The 23,570-nt window shown below is 39.8% G+C and overlaps 1 protein-coding gene across 1 annotated transcript in view; it reads right to left on the bottom strand.

The window, feature by feature from the left end:
• Positions 1–23,570, bottom strand: part of XYLT1 (xylosyltransferase 1) — a 1,579,383-nt gene that overhangs the window by 491,009 nt on the left and 1,064,804 nt on the right. The gene's annotated exons all lie outside the window — the stretch shown is intronic.

The following is a 23,570-nucleotide window of genomic DNA, read 5'->3' on the forward strand; positions in this document are numbered from 1 at the left end:
GACCAAATATTTAATCCTTTGATTTGCTACAACTTTATCTTTTGTAATTTGCAGTGTTCTGTGTTGTGTCGAAAATAGTTGGATCTCTAGTCACTGAATTCATATCAACTTATCTCAGCTTTTATTGCAGTACTTACACAAAGCAGTTTATGAAGAAGTGATTTACTACATTTTATGAATAAAAGTGACTGCATTTGTGAATAGAGCAAGCAAGGCAGGAGGCCTTTTTTTTTTGGGGGGGGGTGGTGAGATCATCCAGGGCAGTGAGCGATCTAACTAAAGCTCTACATGCTACGGTCCAGCTGTGCAGCCCACCTCTTGCTTCACAGTATTTTCTTTACTCTGCAGTGTCTCCATATTCATTTGAAGTGATCAGTGAACTGACTTTCTGCCCAGTAAGCAGTATTATGGTACAGCGATTGCTTCATGACAGATGTGGGATTCTGCATCAGAATAAGGCATCTACCAGCACTCTAAATGAAATGGTGTCTGCTATGCAGCTGGTTTGCAGCACAGAGTGCAGCTCTGAATCACACTTTTCATGTAAGTACGCTGTGTTTGAATATTCCTTTGGTCAGTATTCTCTCATTACAAGGTACTTACACATTGTGCATCAGATTTAGTGTGTACCCTGCATGCTCATGCAGTGAATCTAAGTTTTCCAAACCTCATTCTTTGTCTGTATGGCTATCACTTTGCAGCTGTGAAACGGGGTTTCGCCATATATTTATCAACAATAAATAAGTAAATTAAAATTAAAATGAGTCTTGTTTAGATGGGTTTGTATCCCTCCACCAGCCAACGAGTTTGGTATTTGTTCCCAAAAGAGGTTAAGGTTACATGTTAAGTAGCTACAGATGTCGAGGACTGCTGCTATAAGCAATAACTAGAACTGCCAAATTGAATAGGTCATGCTGGCTGTTAGCTCTGTTCAGATAAGGAAAATACAGTCACAGTTGCTGCCCTCATCACCTGCTGTATTAGGTTTCATAGTCCTAGCTTTATCAGCCCATTGCATGCTCCCTACTACCCACTACAACATCTAAGTTTCTCCTTTATAAACATTTTCTCAGATGCTTCGTGTAATCTCTTGTATTGGATTGCTGCTGTTCTAATTTATTTCCTGTTGCTTTTGATATAGTGTGGATGCCCTTTATGTTTTGTATCTGGTGTTCATTTATTGTACGTAATCACCTGCAACACTCACCCACCAGGACTACCATAATTCTTTAGTGGCTTTTCAATGCACTTCACCGATCTCATGCTCAGACAAATATACATATTCGAATACACTGCAACCCTCACAAAATTAAAATAAAATATTAAAAAATAGTGTGTGGAACTAAATGGAACAATGTTTTCAGTGGAAAAACTACAGCAGTAATGTGGCAAATTTTGAAAAGAAAAACTGTATGAATGCAAAAAAAAATAAATAAAAATGTTTAACATCAGGATTTAGGTACACAATGCCAGAAGGATCTATTTCCATAAGAATGAAATACTTGATTAAGGTGAGAGACAAAAATATCAAAAAGAGGTTGATCTATATTTGAAAACTGAAATAAACACCCTCTACAGACAAATTAAGCACAGTGTGACACAAGATCAACAAAATGTTGCATATATTTTAAATAAAGATATTGAGCATAACAGGAAACCAATTTATAAATATGAAAGATGTAGGAGTAAAAGACATACAAATGGATAAACTGTGTGTAGATCAGAAAATTTATTCTTAAACACAGCTTATTACATAGATATTTACAAAATCTTATGCAAAGCAGTTTGCCTTCACAAAGGGGGTAATAAATTGTCCTAATGACATCCAGGTAACTTCAGATACTGAAACTGAATTAGATCACATTGAAGAACTATGTAGACTGGACGCAAACAAAGCAAAGGGAGGCGGCAGAAATTTGTTGAGAACAATTGGACACAAACTTACAGTACCATTGCATCTGTTACTCACTAGGTCACTTAATTATGAAGAAATTCCATAAGACTGGAGTCATCTACTTGTTAAACCTATTTTTAAGGGAAAGGGGAATACGACAAACCCAGAGTCACATAGATCCTTAAGTTTACTTACATGTTGTGGAAAAATAAAGGAGACTAAAGGAGAAGGATGTCAAAACTGGAAAGGCTGGGACTTAAAATCATATACTAGCATGCACGTGTTGAAAACAGATCTATGACCATCTGTAACAGGCTGTTCTATAACAATATGATAGCAGCTACAAGTGACAAATTGTGCCATGCTGTAATTTAAATAGACTTAGCTTCAGCATTTTAAAGTCACACACAAAAGGCTAATCAAAAAAATCAGAACCACTAGCTATTGATATAGTCTTGGTAAAATCTATAGATGCATGCCTTATAAATAGCACATACCAAGTATCCCAAAACAATTGGACAGGTGAAATTTTAGGTTACAGTCAGGGTGTTCCTTGGCCCACAGTTGTTTAGATTGTATCTTTCACATCTAACTTTTTCACCCGAGGTATTCTACTGTCAGTATAAAAATTACTTGAAAATGGATGAAGTGATTACATGTGTTACATATTGTCTGCAAAAGAACTTTACTCAATTGATCATTTTGCACAGGAGAATAACATGCTAATAAATGCATCAAAAAATTAAACATTTGAGATTTGGGAGACATAAACTGAAAGGTGAACATTTAACACAGCACACAGTGACTGAAACTGTAGACTCTTTTAAGGACCTGGGTATATGGGTAGAGCCAGCTATGAGTTTTTATAATCATAATAACAAAACAATTGGTTAAGGATAGTTATAAAACTACAGGTTGTATAAAAAGATATATAAAGTCTAGGAAATCAGAAATTCTGAAATTGTTTGTTAGTTACATTAGACTCAAACTTGAGTACTGAATAACAATATGGGAACAGTGTAAGAAAACAAGCGTGGGTAAACTGGAAAGACAACAGCAGAAATATGTTACGGGCATCCATGGATGTGGAAATTGAAGTTACTATGAAAGACTAAAATATCTGATCTTGTACAGTTTCGTATATAGACCTTTAAGACGAGATGTTACTTAGGTAAACAGGACATTTGGAGACAACTACCTCTGGGAATGTTTAGGGTTATTAAAAGTAATAGAGAATCATCAGACAACCTCTCTAGAAGATTCTATAGGAATGAAATGTGCACTAATTGGTTCTCTGAGAAAATAGCTGATGCATGAAATCGACTACCAAATTATATTAAAACAAAGACTAGTTTAGATATTTGTAAGAACATCCTGGACACTTATTTTGGGAATAACTGCTTTGGTATATTGGCAGGCTAGAAGGGCATTATTGCCTCTACCTGAAGTATCTGTATATATGTATGTATTTTTAAAAGCCAAGAATTTTACTCCTCACTTTTGTTATACATCTTCTAACGTATTCAGTCTTCAAACATGAAAGACTACAATATCGGTGCCAGCCTGCCAGAGCAGAAAGATATAATGCTGGCATCCCTTGTCTGAGTAGTAAGATGGATGCCAGGGGAGTATCTGGGGATGTGTCAAGTGGATCTAGCCAGCTCTCCTTCTTTGAGGGGCGAGTTTATTAGATGCTTACCTAAAGTCTCTATTTGAAGGAATCAGGCTTAATCCATGCAGTTACAAGTAAAGAAGAAATACGTGAGCTAAACTTCGCAGTGGAAATGAATGTATAGAAGCACAGTCTGTTCAAGTCATACTAATGTCAATGCATATTTATGCATGCGGGGGTAGGGATAACATGCTGGAAATAAATGAAAAAAACTCTCTCTGGTAAGATGGCATTTTAGTTGGATACCTTCATCCTTTCTCCACCTGTCCAACATTTATGACATGTCAGTTCTCTTAGTAAGTGTCCATCAGTTGAAGGCTAGACAACTTAACACTGGACATTGTCATGGGTATGGAGAAGAAAGAGGGAGAAACAATAAGGGGGAAAAATAGTGCAAGTAAAAGTGGTTAGGCTACACTTTTTCAAAAGCATTAATACTATAATGTATCTAACTGTGAAACTAGAGCCATATACAAATGGAAATTAAACATCTGACCTGCTATGTGGAGTAGAGCAATGGAGCCCTATCTGTGAACCTGTGACCCCAGATGAATCAAGTTTAGTTAATGATCCCAATGTCTGAGGAACTGCCATTGGGATAAGGCAGAATGGTAGTTGTGGCATCTCACCTATGGAGGATGGAAGGGATTTACAGTTAGTCCTTCTAACAGTAATTGGTGGAGACCTATGGCACTAATCCAGAGGTGTATGCTTGTGTAACACACATGGGAGCACAGCCCTGACTATCAAGGGCAAACACACTGAACTCTCATTTTGTTGGCTTTTTACCTTTTATAAACAAGCAATGTGACCACAGTTTAGGTTTATTTTAGTCAGGGGTCTGAGGCACAAAGCCCCACAATGCTTGGTTGAATATATCTAAAAATCCAGGATATACCATTTCTTGTTGGATATGGAGAAATATCAATGAGTTTGCCCTTAACATCTCCTAATTGCACACATCCCACTCACTGCTTACACAATACATTTTCCAATTTGAGGTTCCACTTTGAAGAGGTAACTTGGACAGGAGTCAGGGAATGTGGACAGGATGTTCAAGAAGGGACATTTGGGTGTAAGATGGTAGAATACTGCACTGGGAACTGTAAATACATTTGAAAAAAAAATAGGAAAATTCAGTTGATATGTTGTCTTTCTTTTACTTTTTGAGTTCTGACTGATCATTACCTGCTCAGCCTTCCATTTGACCATTTGGCTACAAACTCTCTCTCTCCGATTTCCACAAAGTAGACCCAGGAGAATTTAAGACAGTAACAATAAATGCATGGTTTTGAATTTAAACTCATCTATCAAACTTTTAGCACTTCATTCTAACAATTGTTATAAGTAGGTGAATATAAGACTTCAAGAGAAGGGAAAAGATGTACTACTATGTTCTTAAGAAAAAAGATTTGGAAAAAGTTTCATGTGTGGGATACAGTGTTCATTCATTATGTAGCTCGCAGGTATGAAGCAGTTTGCTCCATTCCTTACTGCAGTGTATATATGTATAGGTCCAGCTAAACTGGCCAACTTATGAAAAAAGTCATCGGCTTTCCTGCATGTTTATTTAACAGGAAAGCTGATTGAATTTGCTGCCAGATCGATACAACACAGGAGCTGGGGAATATCTATGATCTTGGAGTTGGTATATTTCATTAGTAAAGGTGTGGGGGTGCAGAGGGGCTTGTCCCCTACGAATCATTGTTTTAAACCACACACTCTGAGTTTATGTCTCAGCACAGGCGCTACGATTTTTTTTATCTTTACTTGTCATCATTTAAGTTGCCGATCTACTGAAGTTTAATTTAGCTTTAGTAGATCTGCATTGTCAGATTGGTGTTACTCTGATGTGGTTAGCATCGACACGTCAGCACACTCCTGTGCATGTGACAAGGTTACTCCTCAGAACATGCAGAGTTAAAAAGCAGTGCTTACTAAGGGGAGAGTGCCCACCACACCACCTGCTACTTATATGTACTAATTTCCAAGACTGCACAAAACCTAGGGAAGGATCATATTTCCCAACTCCAGGCATTGTCCGCTATTGTACAACTGAATCATCCACATTCTTGTCCAAAGAGTGAACAGCACCAAGGTCAATTTTACCAACACTCAACCAATAGTAGGTAAACCATATATACAGACCTGTATAATATACGGTATACCTTCGTTTGTTAGAAAGGCATTTGTACGATCACACTATTGTGCGACTTTAAATGCCGAAACATAACATGTCACAAAAAAAATGTCGAAAATGGTAATCTGGAAAACCAGATTAGACCATTTTCGAACTGCAGCACAACAGTAAATGTCGGGAGACATTTCCGAATGTCTCCAAACATCGTTATGCAGGGGGGCAAGCCCCCTTGCACCCCCCATGTGGGGGCCCCACTACTTTAATATACAAACTCAGAGACTGCACTACAGTAAGGGAAGGGGTTAATTTCCTGATCCCCGCTATAGTGCAATCTGCACCTGGAATGCTGAATTCAAATGAGCAAATGCCAATGTGCATTCACTCATTTGGATTCTCAACAGTGGCAGTCGACATTTGTCCGATCTGGAAGTCGCAATTTCACACTTTGGTGTATTGTACAACTTCGTTACGATGAAATGAAGGTATACCATAATATACACATGTACACTTTTTAAAATAAGTGAATAAATAGTACACTTTTAAGTCTTTTTTTCTGACCCATATCCTAATTGGTGAACTTTCTGAAAAGAACTGCATTATGTTGTGACAGTATGACTATTGCACATGACTATTACAATTTTTTCACCATCAAATGCACACTTGTATCATTGCATTTACTAATAATGCTCTGGAAAACACTCTCAGCATCCATTATCTGGCTCCACGTTTTGAAACATTGAACTATCACTCCATGATGCTGTCACGGCAATATAGCTTTGCATGCACTGTACTGAATCCCTGCTCAGGATAGTGGGACAGGAAGACAGTAAGGCAAAACTGAAGCAGCATACACCCAGAGGTCTGGTTGCAAAACTGAAGCAGCATACACCCTGCGGTCTGGTCTGAAAATGTGTTAAATCAATTGTCCAAAACATTGAAAACTAGACAACTGTTATATGAAACTTTACATTTTTATGAGATAAAACTATTTAATAAGCATATTATTTATAACTTATGTTGCACAGGTGTATCATTCCATTTCTTTTTTAAGTGACCAGAAGATGCATTTAATTTACAGCAAATGCAAACCTGTTTTGCTTCTAAGAGTTTATGCTATGCTTTATGACAGGCATTAGCTTAGAGGCAGCAAATTGCTAGCCTGTGCTGTTTTTTTTACAGACTCTTAAGGAACATGAATGGGAAAATTAAAACTATATAGGCAAAGTATAGATGCAAATAAACAGAATCACTAGATAAAGCAAAAAAAAGTTTATCTTTTTAGAGAATTTTAACACTGTAGTTCTCAAAACAGAAAACTGTTGATGTTAACCAGTTTTAGGGTGACTTAACCAAACAACGATATACCACAGTCTATATGTCTTTATTATTGCCTAACCATGATTCTAAGTTGCAAAAACATTTCTGGGGTTATCCTTCATTTCTGTTTACTGTTTAGCTGTGGTCAAGCATCTTGCATCAAGACACCTACAAATAAAGCACTCTGGTTTCACGTCAGAAAACAAATCGAACATTGTATGGCAGTGTAGTTTCCTGTCATTGAATAAATCGAACATGGTATGGCAGTGTGGTTTCACATCAGAAAACAAATCGAACATGGTATGGCAGTGTGGTCTCCTGTCAGAGAATAAATCGAACATGGTATGGAAGTGTGGTTTCATATCAGAGAACAAATCGAACATGGTATGGATGTATGCATTTGGTCATCCAGTAACTTGTGTTGTACTTCTCTCCTATTCCAATGTTTTCTAGTTTTATGAGAAGAACTATAAAGAGAACACAATTTTTTACTGTGTTTGAGCCTTTATGAACTCTAGTTGTATTCTTTCTCTGCTGAGACAAATATAGCTACTGACAGTATGTGTCATCCATTTCGCCTTTTGATGTGCTGATGCAAGAAGCTGTAAGTCAGGCTATTAGGGGGGACTTGCTGTTTACCTGTGTCTTGTGATTATTTTTTTTCATCAAAACACTTTTAAATTAATCCATTGAGTCTTCTCACCATTGTCTGAAATGCCACGGGGAAAATGGTGTTTTTTTTCTGTATATGAGAAGATTAGAGAAAAAAAAAAGAAAATAGATATACATTATGGATATCTATATCTATCTCTCTCTCTTTATATATCTATATATATATATCTATATATATATATATATATATATATATATATATATATATATCTATATATATATATATCAATCCACACACATATATATATATATATATATATATATATATATATATATATATACACACACACACACACACACACACACACACACACACATATATATATATATATATATATCTACACACACTCACACACATATATATATATATATATATATATATATATATAGATATATAGATATATATATATATATATATATCAGAGCTGGAAATGCTGAGGCAGTTTTTGCCAAAGCCTATGTATGCTGCCAGACCCACAACAGAAAGTGTTGTTTTCCTTCAGTTGTTTTAGCTGTATAAGCACAGACTTGCTTTTCTGGGCCAAGGTGTGCTCTTTGAGGTAGTATATTATTTATCTTCCTTGCCATATATTTACTAAGACATTTTTCTTAATGAACAGTAGCTCAAACCATGTTAGCTGATGGCTGCTACTGAAAGCATTTCTCTCCCAGTTGAAGAATATAGGTCACCTGAAGTGCCCCAGTACTTAAGATGACAAGTGTAGTGACACCAGTGGCTAGCCTGTTTGAGTATTCAGTGCTTCAGCTGTCATAACCTTCTGTCATGGCTGCTTTACAAAGCATTTCATGTTTGTATGTACCCACTGTGGACATTCTGCATTACTGACATGAAAGTGGACTTTTTATCAGTATACTACTGTGATAAATGATACAAAGATATAAATAAAACGTGACAAATAAAAATGAAGCAGTACATATTACATACTTGCAGATCATGAATTGCACAGAGCAGTGCTAACATGTATGGTTACGCCTATTATGAGGTTAATTCAGGGTGTAAAATGCACACTCTTCTAATGTAGCCATTGTCTATGTCTTTATGGTCTACAAAATATAAAGAGGGTGCTCTTAACTTCAAAGAAAGATGGCCAAACGGTAAATGAGCTCAATCATCACAAAACACAAAAAATATTTTTCTGCAGGGGTGAGCCCACACACACACACACACACACACACACACACACACACACACACACACACACACACACGATATAGACAGATGGGGGTTAGGTCGTTCTGCTGCAGATGTCCTAATTTTGTAAAAATGGGGATGGGAACAAAGATGAGTGTTATGTAAAATGAGTATTTTTGGAACAGTACCTACATTTATACTTATTGTGCTAGTTATGTTAGGAAGGAGGAATAGCTGTTCACATGGGTAGTGATGTTAAGAAAGAGGAATGACTGTTCATGTATGACACGTAGTAATGTTAGGAAGGAGGAATGACTGTTCATGTATAACACGTACTAATGTTAGGAAGGAGGAATGACTCCGTGTATCATCATGTATAACATGTAGTAATGTTAGGAAGGAGGAATGACTGTTAATGTATAACAGGTAGTAATGTTAGGAAAGGAGGAATGACCGTTCAAGTATAACATGTAGTAATGTTAGGAAGGAGGAATGACTCTTCATGTATAACACATAGTAATGTTAGGAAGGAGGAATGACTGTTCATGTATAAGATGTAGTAATGTTAGGAAGGAGGAATGACTCCATGTATAACACGTAGTAATGTAAGGAAGGAGGAATGACTGTTTATGTATAACACATAGTAATGTTAGGAAGGAGGAATGACACCATGTATAACACATACTAATGTTAGGAAGGAGGAATGACTGTTCATGTATAACACGTAGTAATGTTAGGAAGGAGGAATGACTCCATGTATAACACGTAGTAATGTTAGGAAGGAGGAATGACTCTTCATGTATAACACGTAGTAATGTTAGGAAGGAGGAATGACTCTTCATGTATAACACGTAGTAATGTTAAAAAGGAGGAATGACTGTTCATGGATAACATGTAGTAATATGTTAGGAAGGAGGAATGACTCCATGTATAACACGTAGTAATGTTAGGAAGGAGGAATGACTGTTATGTATAACATGTAGTAATGTTAGGAAGGAGGAATGACTCCATGTATAACACGTAGTAATGTTAGGAAGGAGGAATGACTGTTCATGGATAACATGTAGTAATGTTAGGAAGGAGGACTGACTCCATGTATAAACATGTAGTAATGTTAGGAAGGAGGAATGTTGATGAAGAACACGTAGTAATGTTAGGAAGGAGGAATGACTGTTCATGGATAACATGTAGTAATGTTAGGAAGGAGGAATAACTCTTTATGTATACATGTAGTAATGTTAGGAAGGAGGAATGACTCCATGTATAACATGTAGCAATGTCAGGAAAGGAGGAATGACTGTTCATGTATAACATGTAGTAATGTTAGGAAGGAGGACTGACTCCATGTATAACATGTAGTAATGTTAGGAAGGAGGAATGTTGATGAAGAACACGTAGTAATGTTAGGAATGAGGAATGACTGTTCATATATAACACGTAGTAATGTTAGGAAGGAGGAATAACTCTTTATGTGTACATGTAGTAATGTTAGGAAGGAGGAATGACTGTTCATCTATAACACGTAGTAATGTTAGGAAGGAGGAATGACTGTTCATGTATAACACGTAGTAATGTTAGGAAGGAGGAATGACTCTTCATGTATACCACGTAGTAATGTTAGGAAGGAGGAATGGCTCCATGTTTAACATGTAGTAATTTTAAGGAGGAGGAATGACTCCCTGTATAACACGTAGTAATGTTAGGAAGGAGAAATTACTCCATGTATATCATGTAGTAATGTTAGGAAGGAGGAATGACTCTTCATGTATAACATGTAGTAATGTTAGGAAGGAGGAATGACTCTTCATGTATAACATGTAGTAATGTTAGGAAGGAGGAATGACTCTTCATGTATAACATGTAGTAATGTTAGGAAGGAGGAATGACTCCATGTATAACATGTAGTAATATTAGGAAGGAGTAATGACTCCATGTAAAACATGTAGTAATGTTAGGAAGGAGGAATGACTCCATGTATAACATGTAGTAATGTTAGGAAGGAGGAATGACTCCATGTATAACATGTAGTAATGTTCGAAGTTGTGTACTACTGCTGCTCGAATGCTAGTAGTTCAAGATACAGCTCCTAGCTGTAACTTGCTCAAAAAAACAGTGCTCTATCTCAAACTAGATCGATTCCCTTTTCTACCTTGCCCTCACTTAACCCTAAACCTGAAACTCTCCCCCAGTTCTTAATCCAATTCCTTGGTCTCTTACACTAAACATCAACTTCCCCACCCTAACTCTGAACTCCCAGATTGCTCAGTAAACATAAAACTCCAACCCCTCCACACTAAACCAAACTTCCCCTCCCTAAACCTAAAAACTCCCTTGCCACTCGCCAACCCTAAAATTCCCCTTCCATTCTCTAATTTTAAACCAACTTCTTGCTCCTTCCCATGGCTGCTTGCCCTAACTCATATGTGAGTTAGAGAGCGAGTAGTGCTCCCTCACCATGGCTACTTGTCCTTACCCATATCTGAATTACAGACCGAGCAGTGCTCCCTCCCCATGGACACTTATCCTTACCCATATTTGAGTTACAGACCAAGCAGTGCTCCCTCTCCATGGCTACTTGTCCTTACCCATATTTGAGTTACAAATCGAGTAGTGCTCCCTCCCCGTGGTTGCTTTCTCTAATTCATATATGAGTTACAGACTGAGTAATGCTCCCTCCCCATGGGTACATGTCCTTACCCGTATCTAAGTTACAGATCGAGCAGTGCTCCCTCCCCATGGTTGCTTTCTCTAATTCATATCTGAGTTACAGATCGAGCAGTGCTCCCTCCCCATGGGTACTTGTTCTTACCCATATCTGAGTTACAGATCGAGCAGTGCTCCCTCCCCATGGCTGCCTTCTATGATTCATATTTGAGTTAGAGCACAAGCAGGATTCCCTCCCCATGGCTATTAGCCCTAACTCATACTTCAATTAGACCGCAAACAGTGCTCCTTCCCCGCAGCTTCCAACTTCAACTCATATTCAAGTTTGAGCACAAGCAGAAGTCAAGCCAAGCAACAAGGTGCACTTGACCCTGGCTTCAAGACAATGGTTTTCTAGTACTTGGGACTCAAGAACCTGTAATGAACTTCTTTAAATGCAGAACTGTGAATTAGAGTGTGAAGTACTTGACTTGTATATGTGTTTGAAAGTTGAAAATAAAATTAGTAACTTAGGAAGGAAGAAAAAAGTGTGCAGATAGTCTACAAATAGTGAAGGTTAAGCTTTAAAGGTCAGTGATACAAAAAAGAGGAGGAAAGGGCAGTGATATAAAAAAATGAAGATATTAGAATGCAACAAAATGCAGTATGGTTAAAGAGGTTGCACAAGAAAGGATAAACAGGCAGGCTGGTGTAAGCTGGCACTTGCAAGATAGGAAGTGATTAGAAATCTGTGAGGGAAGTGTTAGTAAAGCTACATCTGCTGGGTTCTACCTGAAACAAAATTTTATTTTTATTGTATTTATTTATTTACTTTATTTTATTTTATATTTGGTTACAGAGAAAGTCTGCCTGGACACAAGTGCTTTTTCAGTGGAGGCCTGGGGAGAAAAGCTCCACATATAACAGAGATTAATAAAGTATAATTACACATGTACAAAGTATAACACTTAAAAAATATTAACAGGCCAGGATATGTCAGACAAAGAGGCAAGTAAATGGAGCAAGAAGTATTTAAAATATGGCAGACCTAACCTGTAGGGGAAACTGGAATGGTCAAAAGGCTGGGGAACTGACAAAGGTTGTCAACACAGAGGATAATCTTATGGTCCTGTGGCCGTAGGGTGAAATTAGTTCTAGTTAGCACAGAACCAGGGAGGGGTGTTGGTATTAAGGAATCTTTCTAATTGTAGGACTTGCACTTTATAGGTCTTGGCTTTTGGACAGGAGTCCATTTAAATTTATTGGAAGGAGGCCAGGCTTGGCACATGACTGGTTTAAACCAGCAGTGGAATGGGGGGGGGGGTGCTGTCGGACACTCTGAATATTTCTGTTGTAAATGAATGGAAAGAAGATGCTATGTGAAAGAATGGGGTGTCAGCATTTCATCTTCTGGGATACAGATCCACTGAAAGGAAGATCAGGCTTAGAAAATGGCATATGTATGTCTACCTCATCAAGTCATAAAACTGAGTAATAAGTACCTGTAGTGGTTCATGGAGATCGGTACTCCATATAACATCAAGATACAATAGTTTTTGCAGTACCTGACCATGACAGTTCTTTTCTGACAATGCTGTAAACAATTTGAGAGGCATGGACTCAAAATACAAAATGAGGATAGAAAAATAAAATGTTGTACTGCCCCCCAGAAAAAAAAATAGTCAGGGACCATTATCAATATGTGCGGACATGGATAGATAGAAGATTACCACATACTTCGATAAAGTATTTCTAAGACAACTTGCCTTAATTGAACTCTTCTAGACTACCTGCCAATTCGAAACAGTTATACAGTGAAGTCTGATTTATTTTCAAAACATTGTTTCAGTTATTTATTTTATTTATTTATTTATTTTTATATTTGTTTACTGGGAAAGTCCGACTGGGTGGTGACCCATTTCCAGCAGATGCCCGGGGAGAAAAGCTCCACATACAAACACAAAAACATCACAAGTCAGATTTACAAAAGTTGTACATTTTCACATATAAAAACAGTGCATGCTGTAGAAATTGCACATATTCATATACATTCAGATACTAAAAATCAGGACGAAAACATTTGTTATTCATACAGTGATAGAGTCTTAATATGATAAGGACCTTAAACAATAGGTGGAAACAGACTGCGCCAGCAGTCTATATAATCCAGGAGAATGGGAAATTAGGTTAGACAGTTTTGTCAGGAGAATAAGAGACATGGTAGAATGTATCATTAGCCTGGATTGCTACATTTATACTCATGAATTTATCTAACTGTACATAGGTGTAATGGAGATTCTTTTTACAAAGCTAAACTATACCTGTATTTAGACTCTTCATATGACAGGCAGCCTTAAATATCTTATTTTCCCCTCAGGAGAAGACCTTATTAAATATATATTTGTAAATTGACATACGCAGGCATCATTGAATAAAATATTACATTATTTTAATAAAATGCTTGCAGATGACTTATTTAAAGTGCATAATTTTCTACATAATAAAGTGACTACCATTTGTCCTTGAAAGAGTACAAACCAGTCATAACTAGTCAATGTAAATTATTACTCTTTAAAAGAGATATAGTGTTTGTACCACAGAATATTATTAGTAAAAGGTTATTGAAGAATATTTGTAGCCCATATGATCTCATTGAACAGAACACAAATATATAAAGTCTGAAGCTTTGGAAATCTTTCAGGATATGAGTTCTACTTTTGTTCAGGAGATCTCTCTGAGTGACAGAACTTAATATTTTATTATTGTCCGTATGTGAGCTTCATGGAAAAAGCTTCTATACTTCTGTTATGAGAGCCAACCTGCTCTACAAACTTCCTAGAGTTTACATCTCACACACTGTCTAGTAATACAGTAAGTAGTAAATGAAGCATTATGATTATGCTCCAAAGCTGGGAAAAGACAGACTTGTTAAGAACGTCTAAGTACTGTTAAGTTCTGTTTTCATACTACAATGTAACAACAGCCAGTGCTAGCAAGAACAGAATAGCAGCAAGATGTTGCAACAGCTTTTGAAGTTGTTAGACGCTTAGGTAGGTCACACTTTTCAAGAAACCATGCGGCAGAGTGACAGGTCTAACAGCTTTTAATGCTGTATGTTCATCAGAGAGAGACAGCATGTTGGTCTGCTGTCTGTCAGTGCTAAGAGTTTTATGGGTACAAAGCTGTAAAACAATTCAGATACCTAGACTTTGCCTTTTTTTCTAACCGGTAGTAAATGGAGTAGATAAACCTTCACTTACTACAAGCAATGAAGATAAGATTTCTCCTGGATATCAAAGTTCACCTCCAGGTTTTGCTGCATTCCACTCTTAAGGTGAATTTCATGATATCCATGACTCAAAGACATAACAACTTGATTATGACCAGAGACCAGAATCATAACTCTCTATAATAGTGTTCTAACAGGTAGATGTGCCCCCTGCAATGGCACAGTTATATACCATGACAAGAACTTCTGCATAAACTACATCCTGATCCACAATAAATACCACTAACAAACTATTTAGATTAACACCCCTTATGCTAATGTACCATCTGTATACAGACTGATATCACGGGGGAGGCTACTGAATTTTAATGGTGTGATAATCTGAACAGTTTTTATTTCCTCTGACACATTAGCCTTTCCTGCACCCATCTAGAAAACAGATCCAGTAACTAACTGATCTTATATAGGGTCAAAAGTTAAGTACATGAACGAACACCTTCTTAGTCATACTAAGGAGAAATTTTCTACCAAGATGACACAACTCTTCAGTTCATGTATGATTTGCAAGTGCAGCAGTTTAGGAAATTGCAAATCTGAGTCAATAAAGAAACTGCACAGAATTTTACTAGGGATAAGCAAATCCTTGATTCTCGAAAAAAAAGGATAAATGTGCTAATCAACAAAACAAGCTCCAAAGAGGCTCGTATACGCCAAACCAAACTGAAATAGTTGGCACACTGGAGGAAAAAGTGAAGTGATCACTCACGGTGACTCTGAAAAAGTAAAACTAAAAACTTTAATCCAATATCAAACCACACATCAGTGCTTAACAGAATGATTGCATTTTCATCCAGTACTTCTCACTTCATCAGATAATGAGCTGAACTAATCTCCTCATTATATATACTCTAAATGAACATTACTACTGAATAAAAAGTCAATTAATTACCTCATTACACAATTTAAAGAAACACTATACAAATTCCTTAAGGTACACTATATGCTTAGTGTACGAGTCTGTTTACAATGAGTAAGCCGAAGAAAGTACAGTTGTGTACACATACCATAAATGTAGATGTTTGAGTGTATTCACTGTTGCCATATACATAAAGTACAGTTGTGCACACTTACCATAAATGTAGATGTTCGAGTGTATTCACTGTCGCCGTATAAAGTACTGTTGCGTACACTTAGCATAAATGCAGATGTTCAAGTGTATTCACTGTCGCCGTATACATAAAGTACAGTTGTATACACTTACCATAAATGTAGATGTTCAAGTGTATTCACTGCCGCAGTATACATAAAGCACAGTTGTGTACACTTACCATAAATGTAGATGTTCGAGTGTATTCACTGTCGCCGTATAAAGTACTGTTGCGTACACTTAGCATAAATGCAGATGTTCAAGTGTATTCACTGATACATAAAGTACAGTTGTATACACTTACCATAAATGTAGATGTTCAAGTGTATTCACTGCCGCAGTATACATAAAACACAGTTGTGTACACTTACCATAAATGTAGATGTTAATTTGGGTTATTCCTGCCAGGGTAGCCCTAGGCCGGCCCGAATACCACAGGCTTAGTACTTCTGCGTCAGTTGCTGTCGCCTCAGGACTGACATCAGGTCATCAGTAGTATAAAGTATGGCATCCAATGCCATTACATCAGTTTTTCTTGCCCTAACCTGTTAGGAACTCCCAAGTAGAGGACAGGTTCTGGTGGAAGAACCCCACCAGTAGAAAGTAATACCAATATGTCCCTGTAAGGAAAGAGAAGAAAAAAGGGGGATGGAGGGAGGAAAACCAGGACTGTAACAGTGAATACACTCGAACATCTACATTTATGTTAAGAGTACACAACTGTGCTATGTTCTTCATGTTTCACTGTTGCAGTCATCACATTTGGGTTGCTTCCCAAAGCTGAGGAAATGGGTAGAGGCAGTCAAGTAAACTAGGGCCTGGCCAGGATGCCCTGCAAGACTGCAGAAGCAAATCCTGTCCTGGATTTGGAGAAGAGAGGCAGATGGTAATGCTTGGTAAAAGTGTGAACAGATGTTCAGGTAGCAGCCTCCAGGATGTCCCTGGTGGGGTCTCCTCTGAGTAAACTGCAGAGGTGGAGGCTGCTATGGTGGAGTGAGACCTGACCCCCTTGGGGAAAGGCTTTCCATGTTGTTTGTAGCAGAAATGGATGCAGGATGCTATCCATTTGGAAATGGTTTGTTTGGAGATGGCTTTGCCTTCTGCCCCTGTAGCAAAGCTAACCAGCAATTGATCAGACTTTCTGAAGGATTTAGTCCTGTCTAGATAGAATCTGAGCTGTCTGTGCACATCTAGAGAGTGCAGAATCCTTTCCCCTTGTTCTGGGGATTAGGGAAAAAGGTGGGCAAATGAATGGATTGGTTGAGAGCCACACTGGACACCACATTGGGCATGAAGGATGGGTTAGCCTGAGGGATACCCTGTCAGCATGGAAGATGATGAAGGGTTCCACAGCCATGAGTGCTTACAGCTTGGAGACTCTTCTGGCTGAAGTGATGGCTATAAGGAAAGTTGTCTTCCAGGAGAGAAATTTTAGCTCTGCAGAAGAAGCTGGTTCGAAGGGGGGGGGCAGGGTGAGCTTTTTCAACACAAAATTAAGGCCCCAAGCTAGGGTTGGTGCTCTTCTGGGTGGCCTCAAGTTGCTAGCCCGTCTTAGGAACTGTCTGATCAAAGGGTGTGAGAAAAGGGGCTGCTCAGTGGGAAAACTAGCAGAGAGAGCAGAGGCATGAATTTTAAAAGAGGAAAAAGAGAGGCCACTGTGTAGCAGGTCAGCTAAGTAATCCAGGATGAGAGGGAAGGAGGGTTGTGCTGTATTGGCTCCCTTAGCCTGAATCCAGGTGCAGAACCTTTTCCATTTGTCAGCATAAGACTTTCTAGTGCTAGAGTGTCTGGCCTCACATATAACATCTAGAACCTGTTTACTAAGGTTGGCAGATTGATCGGGGGTTAGGGAATAAGCCAGGCTGCCAAACTGAGTGTCTGCAATTGGAGATGCATGAATTTCCCTTCCCTCTGGCTCAGGAGGTTTGGAATCTGAGGAAGATGCCAGGATGGCAGTGGGGACAGGCTGCACAGCAAGGGGTACCAGTGCTGATGATGCCAGTCTGGAGCTATAAGAATTGTCCTTGGTTTTTCCTCCTTTATTTTGAGCAGTACCCTGGGGATGAGAGGTAGTGGAGGAAAGGCACAGACCAATAGATTGACCCAGGAGAAGGACAGGGCATCCACTTTCCAAGCCATGCAGTGATGCTCCCTGGTGCAGAATTTGCTGAGCTGATGGTTGGTGTGGGAGGCAAAGAGGTTGACATTTAGGGTGCCCCACTTCTGAGTTATTAGGATAAAGGTTCTTCTGTTGAGCTGTCGCTTGTTGGGACAAAAAGACTTCTGCTTAATTTGTCTGAAAATGAGTTGAGAGAAGCTGGTAGGAATTGTGCTAACAGGTGGAGTTGCATGTCAGAGGCTGTGTGCTAAAATGTCATGGCCAGCATGTATAGAAGGTAGGAGTGAATCCCTCCCTGCTTGTTGATATACCACATCACAGTGGTGTTTTCGGTTTTGATCAGGAGAGCCGCTGGGGAGAGAAGGGGCTTGAAAGCTATCAAGGCATGCTGGACAGCCATCTCTCTCTTTTTGGCTGATGTGCAGAGGGATTTGCTGTGGGCTCAATTGGCCCTGTAAGCACCCGCCATCCAGGTGTGCACCCGAGGCATAGTCTGATGTGTCTGTGGTGAGGGTTTGGGTGGCGGGGGGTGGTTATAAAGGTAGTCTCTTGTTGTGGGAGTATGCTGTTGCCCACCAAAAAAAATCTTTTCTGAGGCAAGGAATTATAGGTATGAGAGTCTCCAGGTCTTGAGAATGTTGACACCAAAGGCTTTTAATGTACCACTGAAGTTTCCTCATATGCAGTCTGGCATATGGAATGAGTAGTATGCAAGATGCCATGAACCCCAGAGCTTGCAGGATTTTCCTTGCAGATAGCTAGGGTCTGGTAGCTAGTTGAGAGAAGTAGGCTGTCAGGAAAATTTGCTTTTCTGGTGTAAGGAATGTCATCTGCGATGCTGTGCCCAGGCTTGCTCCCAGGAATATAATCCTTTGGGTGGGCACCTGTTTGGATTTCTTTTCGTTGATTGTGTACCCTAGGGAGGTTAGTAGGGACTTTACAAAGACCAGGTGCTTGAGCAACTTTTCCTGGCTGTCTGCCTGAATTAGGCAGTTGCCTAAGTATGGGTAAATCTGGATATTCCTTTGTCTGCAAAAGGCAATGGCCGCAGCCAGACATTGTGTCAAAACTCTGGGAGCAGTAGATAAGCCAAAGGGAAGTGCAGACAACTGAAAGTGCTGAGATCCTTCCCTGAAATGAAGATATTTCATACATGATTCCCTGATAGGACTGTGGAGGTAGGCCTCTTTTAGATCTAGGGTGGCTAGCCAAGCATCCTTGGAGAGCATGGGTAGCAGCTGCTGGAGGGTGAGCATTTTAAATTTTGGGATCGCCAGGAAGGTGTTTAGAATGGATAGATCAAGGATGGGGCACCAGGTGCCCTCTTTTTTTGGTACCAGAAAAAGTCTGGAGTAGAAGCCTTGGCCTTTCTGTTCTGCAAGAAACTGCTCTACTGCCCTCATAGAGAGCAGGGAAAGGACTTGCTTTTGTGCCTCTGCCCACTGGATTGGAGGTAGATCTGGGAACCCTTTTGGGGTTGGAAGGGTGTGGAAACAAAATTTGTATCCCTGGGACACTATATTGAGAACCCAGCGGTCGTTAGTAATGGTGGTCCAGGTGCTTGCATGAAAGGAGAGATTTCCTCTTGGGGTAAGTGAAGGTGGGCAGAGGGAGGGGGTGGCGGAGGTGACTCATTCTGAGTTCTTACCATAAGGGGGTGGCTTAGAACTCCCTGGTTTTGAAGTGGAGGTAGTCCACTGCTTAGATCGCTGCATTTTCTGTGGCTGTTGTCTGGGGGGTCTGGTTCCCTGGGGTCTGGGCTGAACTGGCTTAATGGGAGCAGGAAAGGACCAGTGCTTGGTGGGACAATGCCTACTGAACCTGGGTGGCTGGACCTGTAAGAAATCCTTAGCTGTCTGCATAGATTTTGCTTTTTCTTCCATCTTTTTTAAGACCTCTTCTGCCTTAGTGCCAAATACTTTGTCTTTGTGCAAGCGGGCATACAACAATTTAGATTTGACATGGTCTGGCAAGGGCTGTTCCTTAAGCCATGCATGTCTTCTAATGAAATATCCAGTGACTGCTGCCCTGCAAGAAGCTTCTAGGGCATCAAAACCACAGTGCAAGGTATGTTTAGTTACTTGACTTGCAGAATGCATTAACTCTTGTAACTCTTTAGATTCTGCACAAGCTGGAAAGGAAGACACTTTTTGTTTGAGGAGTTCCATGGTATGTTGCTGAAATTTTAGCATATGGAACTGGCAATTTAGTGCTCTGACAGCAAGAGTAGCAGAGGTGTATACTTTTTTACCTCATCTGTCTAGTACTCAGGAATCCCTATCTGAGGGGGTGGTATTCTTAGCAGAGGTTGCTTTAAGTCCTTTAGGCCCTTGAGAAATTACCTCAGGGTCAGCAGAAGGATTCTTAAAGAGAAATTTCTGTGAATCAGGGACTCTATAATACCTGTCAGGTTCCTGGGAGCAGGAGGTAGGGTGTCAGGAGTCAAGCTGGATTCCAGGAAAACATTCTCCACAATATCCAGGACTGGGGGGATGGCCAAGGGTCTGTACTGTGGAAGATCTAAGAATTCCCTGAGTCTCTTTTTAGACTGAGGGTAGTCCTGACTCTCCCATTGGAAATGCTCCCTTAAGGTTTGAAGGGTTTCCCCGAAGGAAAAATCCTCTGGGGGAGAGGCTGAAGGGATGGAGTCGTCTGCATCAGGCATAGGCATTTGAGACTGAGGCAAGGAAGCAGGTGCCTGAGATTGGGTCGTCGGTTTCTTGGATGTGGTTCGTACCCTGGGCCTAAGAAACGTGGTAATTTTCAAAAGAACCGTAGTCGCGAAAGAAGAGTCAGTTTTGTGTCGAGAATTGGTAGTGCGAAGGACTTCCTCGGAAGCCGGTGCCTGCTCAGTGCCTCCGGACCCATCCAAGGAAGAGACGAATGCAGGATCATTAGTCGAAAAAGAGATTTGCAGCATACTGGACTCTGAAAGAGTCTCAGTAGCAGCCTGCAAATCCACAGAAGCGGGCATCAAGGGCTGTGAAAGCGCCTCACTGAGGACCGGAGAAGTGACAACTAGCTTAATGAGAGCATCGTTGGTAGGTTTGGACCTGTGCGGTCTGTTTCTGTCTTTATATTTATGTTTTTTTCAGAAGATCTGCTGTCGGATGGTTTACCAAAGCCATATCAGAGTTTGAGGACTGTAAGCGAAAATATATAGCTACCATAAGGGCCTGATGATAGATAGTTCTGGCGTTGAACAAAGCACAGAAGTGGCAGCAGGGGACGTCGTGGTCTGGGCCTAAACAAGTGACGCAGTAAGAATGAAAGTCTCGGTGTGGTATTTGCTTTCTACAGGGGAGACAAGTGTTAACTTTTTCTGACATCGGTTAGTGCAAGAAAAAAGGATCCCCAGTGGGGTACTTAGCTTTAGAAGACTGCAGCTTCAATTCAGTAGACGAAACTCAGGTAGCAGCCGACTGGCACTCGTGCGAACTGCTTCTGCTTCGGGCTCCATGGCAAGAAACACTGATGTAATGGCATCGGCTGCCTTACTTTATACTACTGACAAACTGACGTCAGTCCTGAAGCGACAGCAACCGACGCAGAAATACTAAGCCTCTGGTATTTGGGCCGGCCAAGGGCTACCCTGGCAGGATAAACCAAATGTGATGACTACAACAGTGAAATATGAAGAAGATCAGTAAATAATGAATAACAGTAAAATGATAGACCTACTTCTCAAGTGTATATCAATAGTAACAACCTTAAATGTAATTATAAATACTAATTGAAATATTACTGGAGGATGAAAAGCTAATAAAAAAATAAAAAAAAATCAATAAAAACCAAACCTATCAATATGCAAACATTATTAACATGCAAATCATTGTTAAAAACACGTTAAAAAAACAAAACAAAAAAAAAAAACCACCACCAACAAATATATATTAAATAAAGAATCCGTATAACAATTCCCTGTAATATTAGTAAAAGAATCCCTGATTCTTTTGTTCTCCATTTGCATTACATCTGTCCTTCAGCAAGTTTGTTTACTGGATAATGTTCCTGTTTTCTCATAAAAGATGGATTGGTGCTTAGTGGGCTTTCACATTTAACAAGCAAATAAAAAAATAATCAAGTAAATGAAATATGTAAATGAGAATTATTTTAGAAACACTAATCATATGTTCATAGGTGTGCACTAGGCTAACGGCCCTGGAGCCTTTACAAGCCTAGTCCATAGGCTTTAGCCTGTCATCGTGCCACCCGACCTTAGTTCCCAGTGCCTCTGTCGAGTAGAGCCACTGGAGTGATCCCCGGGTGAATTTTCTATTTCCCATCCACTCATCAATATTTCTCTTGAAGAGGGCCAGTGAGGTGCTCTGTTTGACATGTATGGGAAGTCTATTCCAAAACATGGGCAGTCTCTGGGTTATGAACATGTCCCTCCAGCATGTTCTGTTGATTGTGGTAATGAGGTTGAGGTCTCTGGAGTGTGTGGTGCAGAGGGATTGGGATTTCTTTAGCTCTAGCATTTCTAACAGAGCTGTGTCAGACATGGCTTTGTAAGTCAAGCAGAGATTGCCTCTAATTAGGCGACATGAGACAGAGAATAGTTGGAGGTTTTTGAATCTGTCCATATAGGACAAGTGTTTAAGGCCTAGGATCCTATTTGTGAGGTACTTTTGCATCCTCTCCAGTTGTTGCAGGTGTCTAGTGAGGTACATGCCAAATGGGGCATTGTACTAGATGACTGGCCTAATGAGGGAAGTGTAGTGGGAGACAATGACCTCTTTCTTCCTGGATGCAAAACCCTTAGTAGTGTGATGTGCCACATAAGGACTTTCTGACCACAGTGGCAATGTGGTGGTCAAAAGAGAGGTTGCTGTCAACCTGTGTTCCCAGATCTCTTACAACACCTTCTGTGTTCACTGGATGACCATCAATGTGGTAATTCATGGGAACTGGGTATTTCCCAAAGGGGATGACGACACATTTTTTGCCATTGAGCTTAAGGCCATGGTTCTGACACCAGTCGTTGGTCTCGGTGAGGCCTTTCAGTAGGATGTCAACATCACTTGAGGAGTTAATAATGGCTCCCAACTTGCAATCATCTGCGAACTTTGTCAGCCAGAGTCCCTTCGTGTTGGCCTGGACTTCTGAGAAGTAGATACCAGACAGGAGAGGACCCAGGACCGATCCCTGCGGGACTCCACTCGTGACTGGTCAGCAGTCTGACTTGGAGTCAGCTACTTTCACACTGTGGGTGCTGTGAGCCAGTTTGCAACTCACCTAGAGATATAGAGGTTGATGCCTAGCTTAGTGAGTTTTTCTATGATTCCTGAGTGGGGAACGGTATCAAAGGCCTTGGCCAGATCAAGATAGTCTGTATGAACCACCTTGCCTTCATCCACATCTCTGGTGACTGACTCAAAGAAGTCAACCAAGTTCAGCAGACATGATCTACCCTTCTCAAAACCAAACTGTCAGAGATCCAGAGTTTGGTGATTCCCTATATCCTTGTTTATTAGGTCCATGATGATGCGTTCCATAGCTTTGCATATCAGACTTGTCAGGCTAATGGGGCAATAGTTCCTAGGGTCTGTAGTCACTCCTTCTTTGTGGAGAGGGATGACTG

Source organism: Protopterus annectens, chromosome 12.part0, assembly GCF_019279795.1.
Source record: "Protopterus annectens isolate FY-2018-M chromosome 12.part0, PAN1.0, whole genome shotgun sequence".
Taxonomy (NCBI): domain Eukaryota; kingdom Metazoa; phylum Chordata; order Ceratodontiformes; family Protopteridae; genus Protopterus; species Protopterus annectens.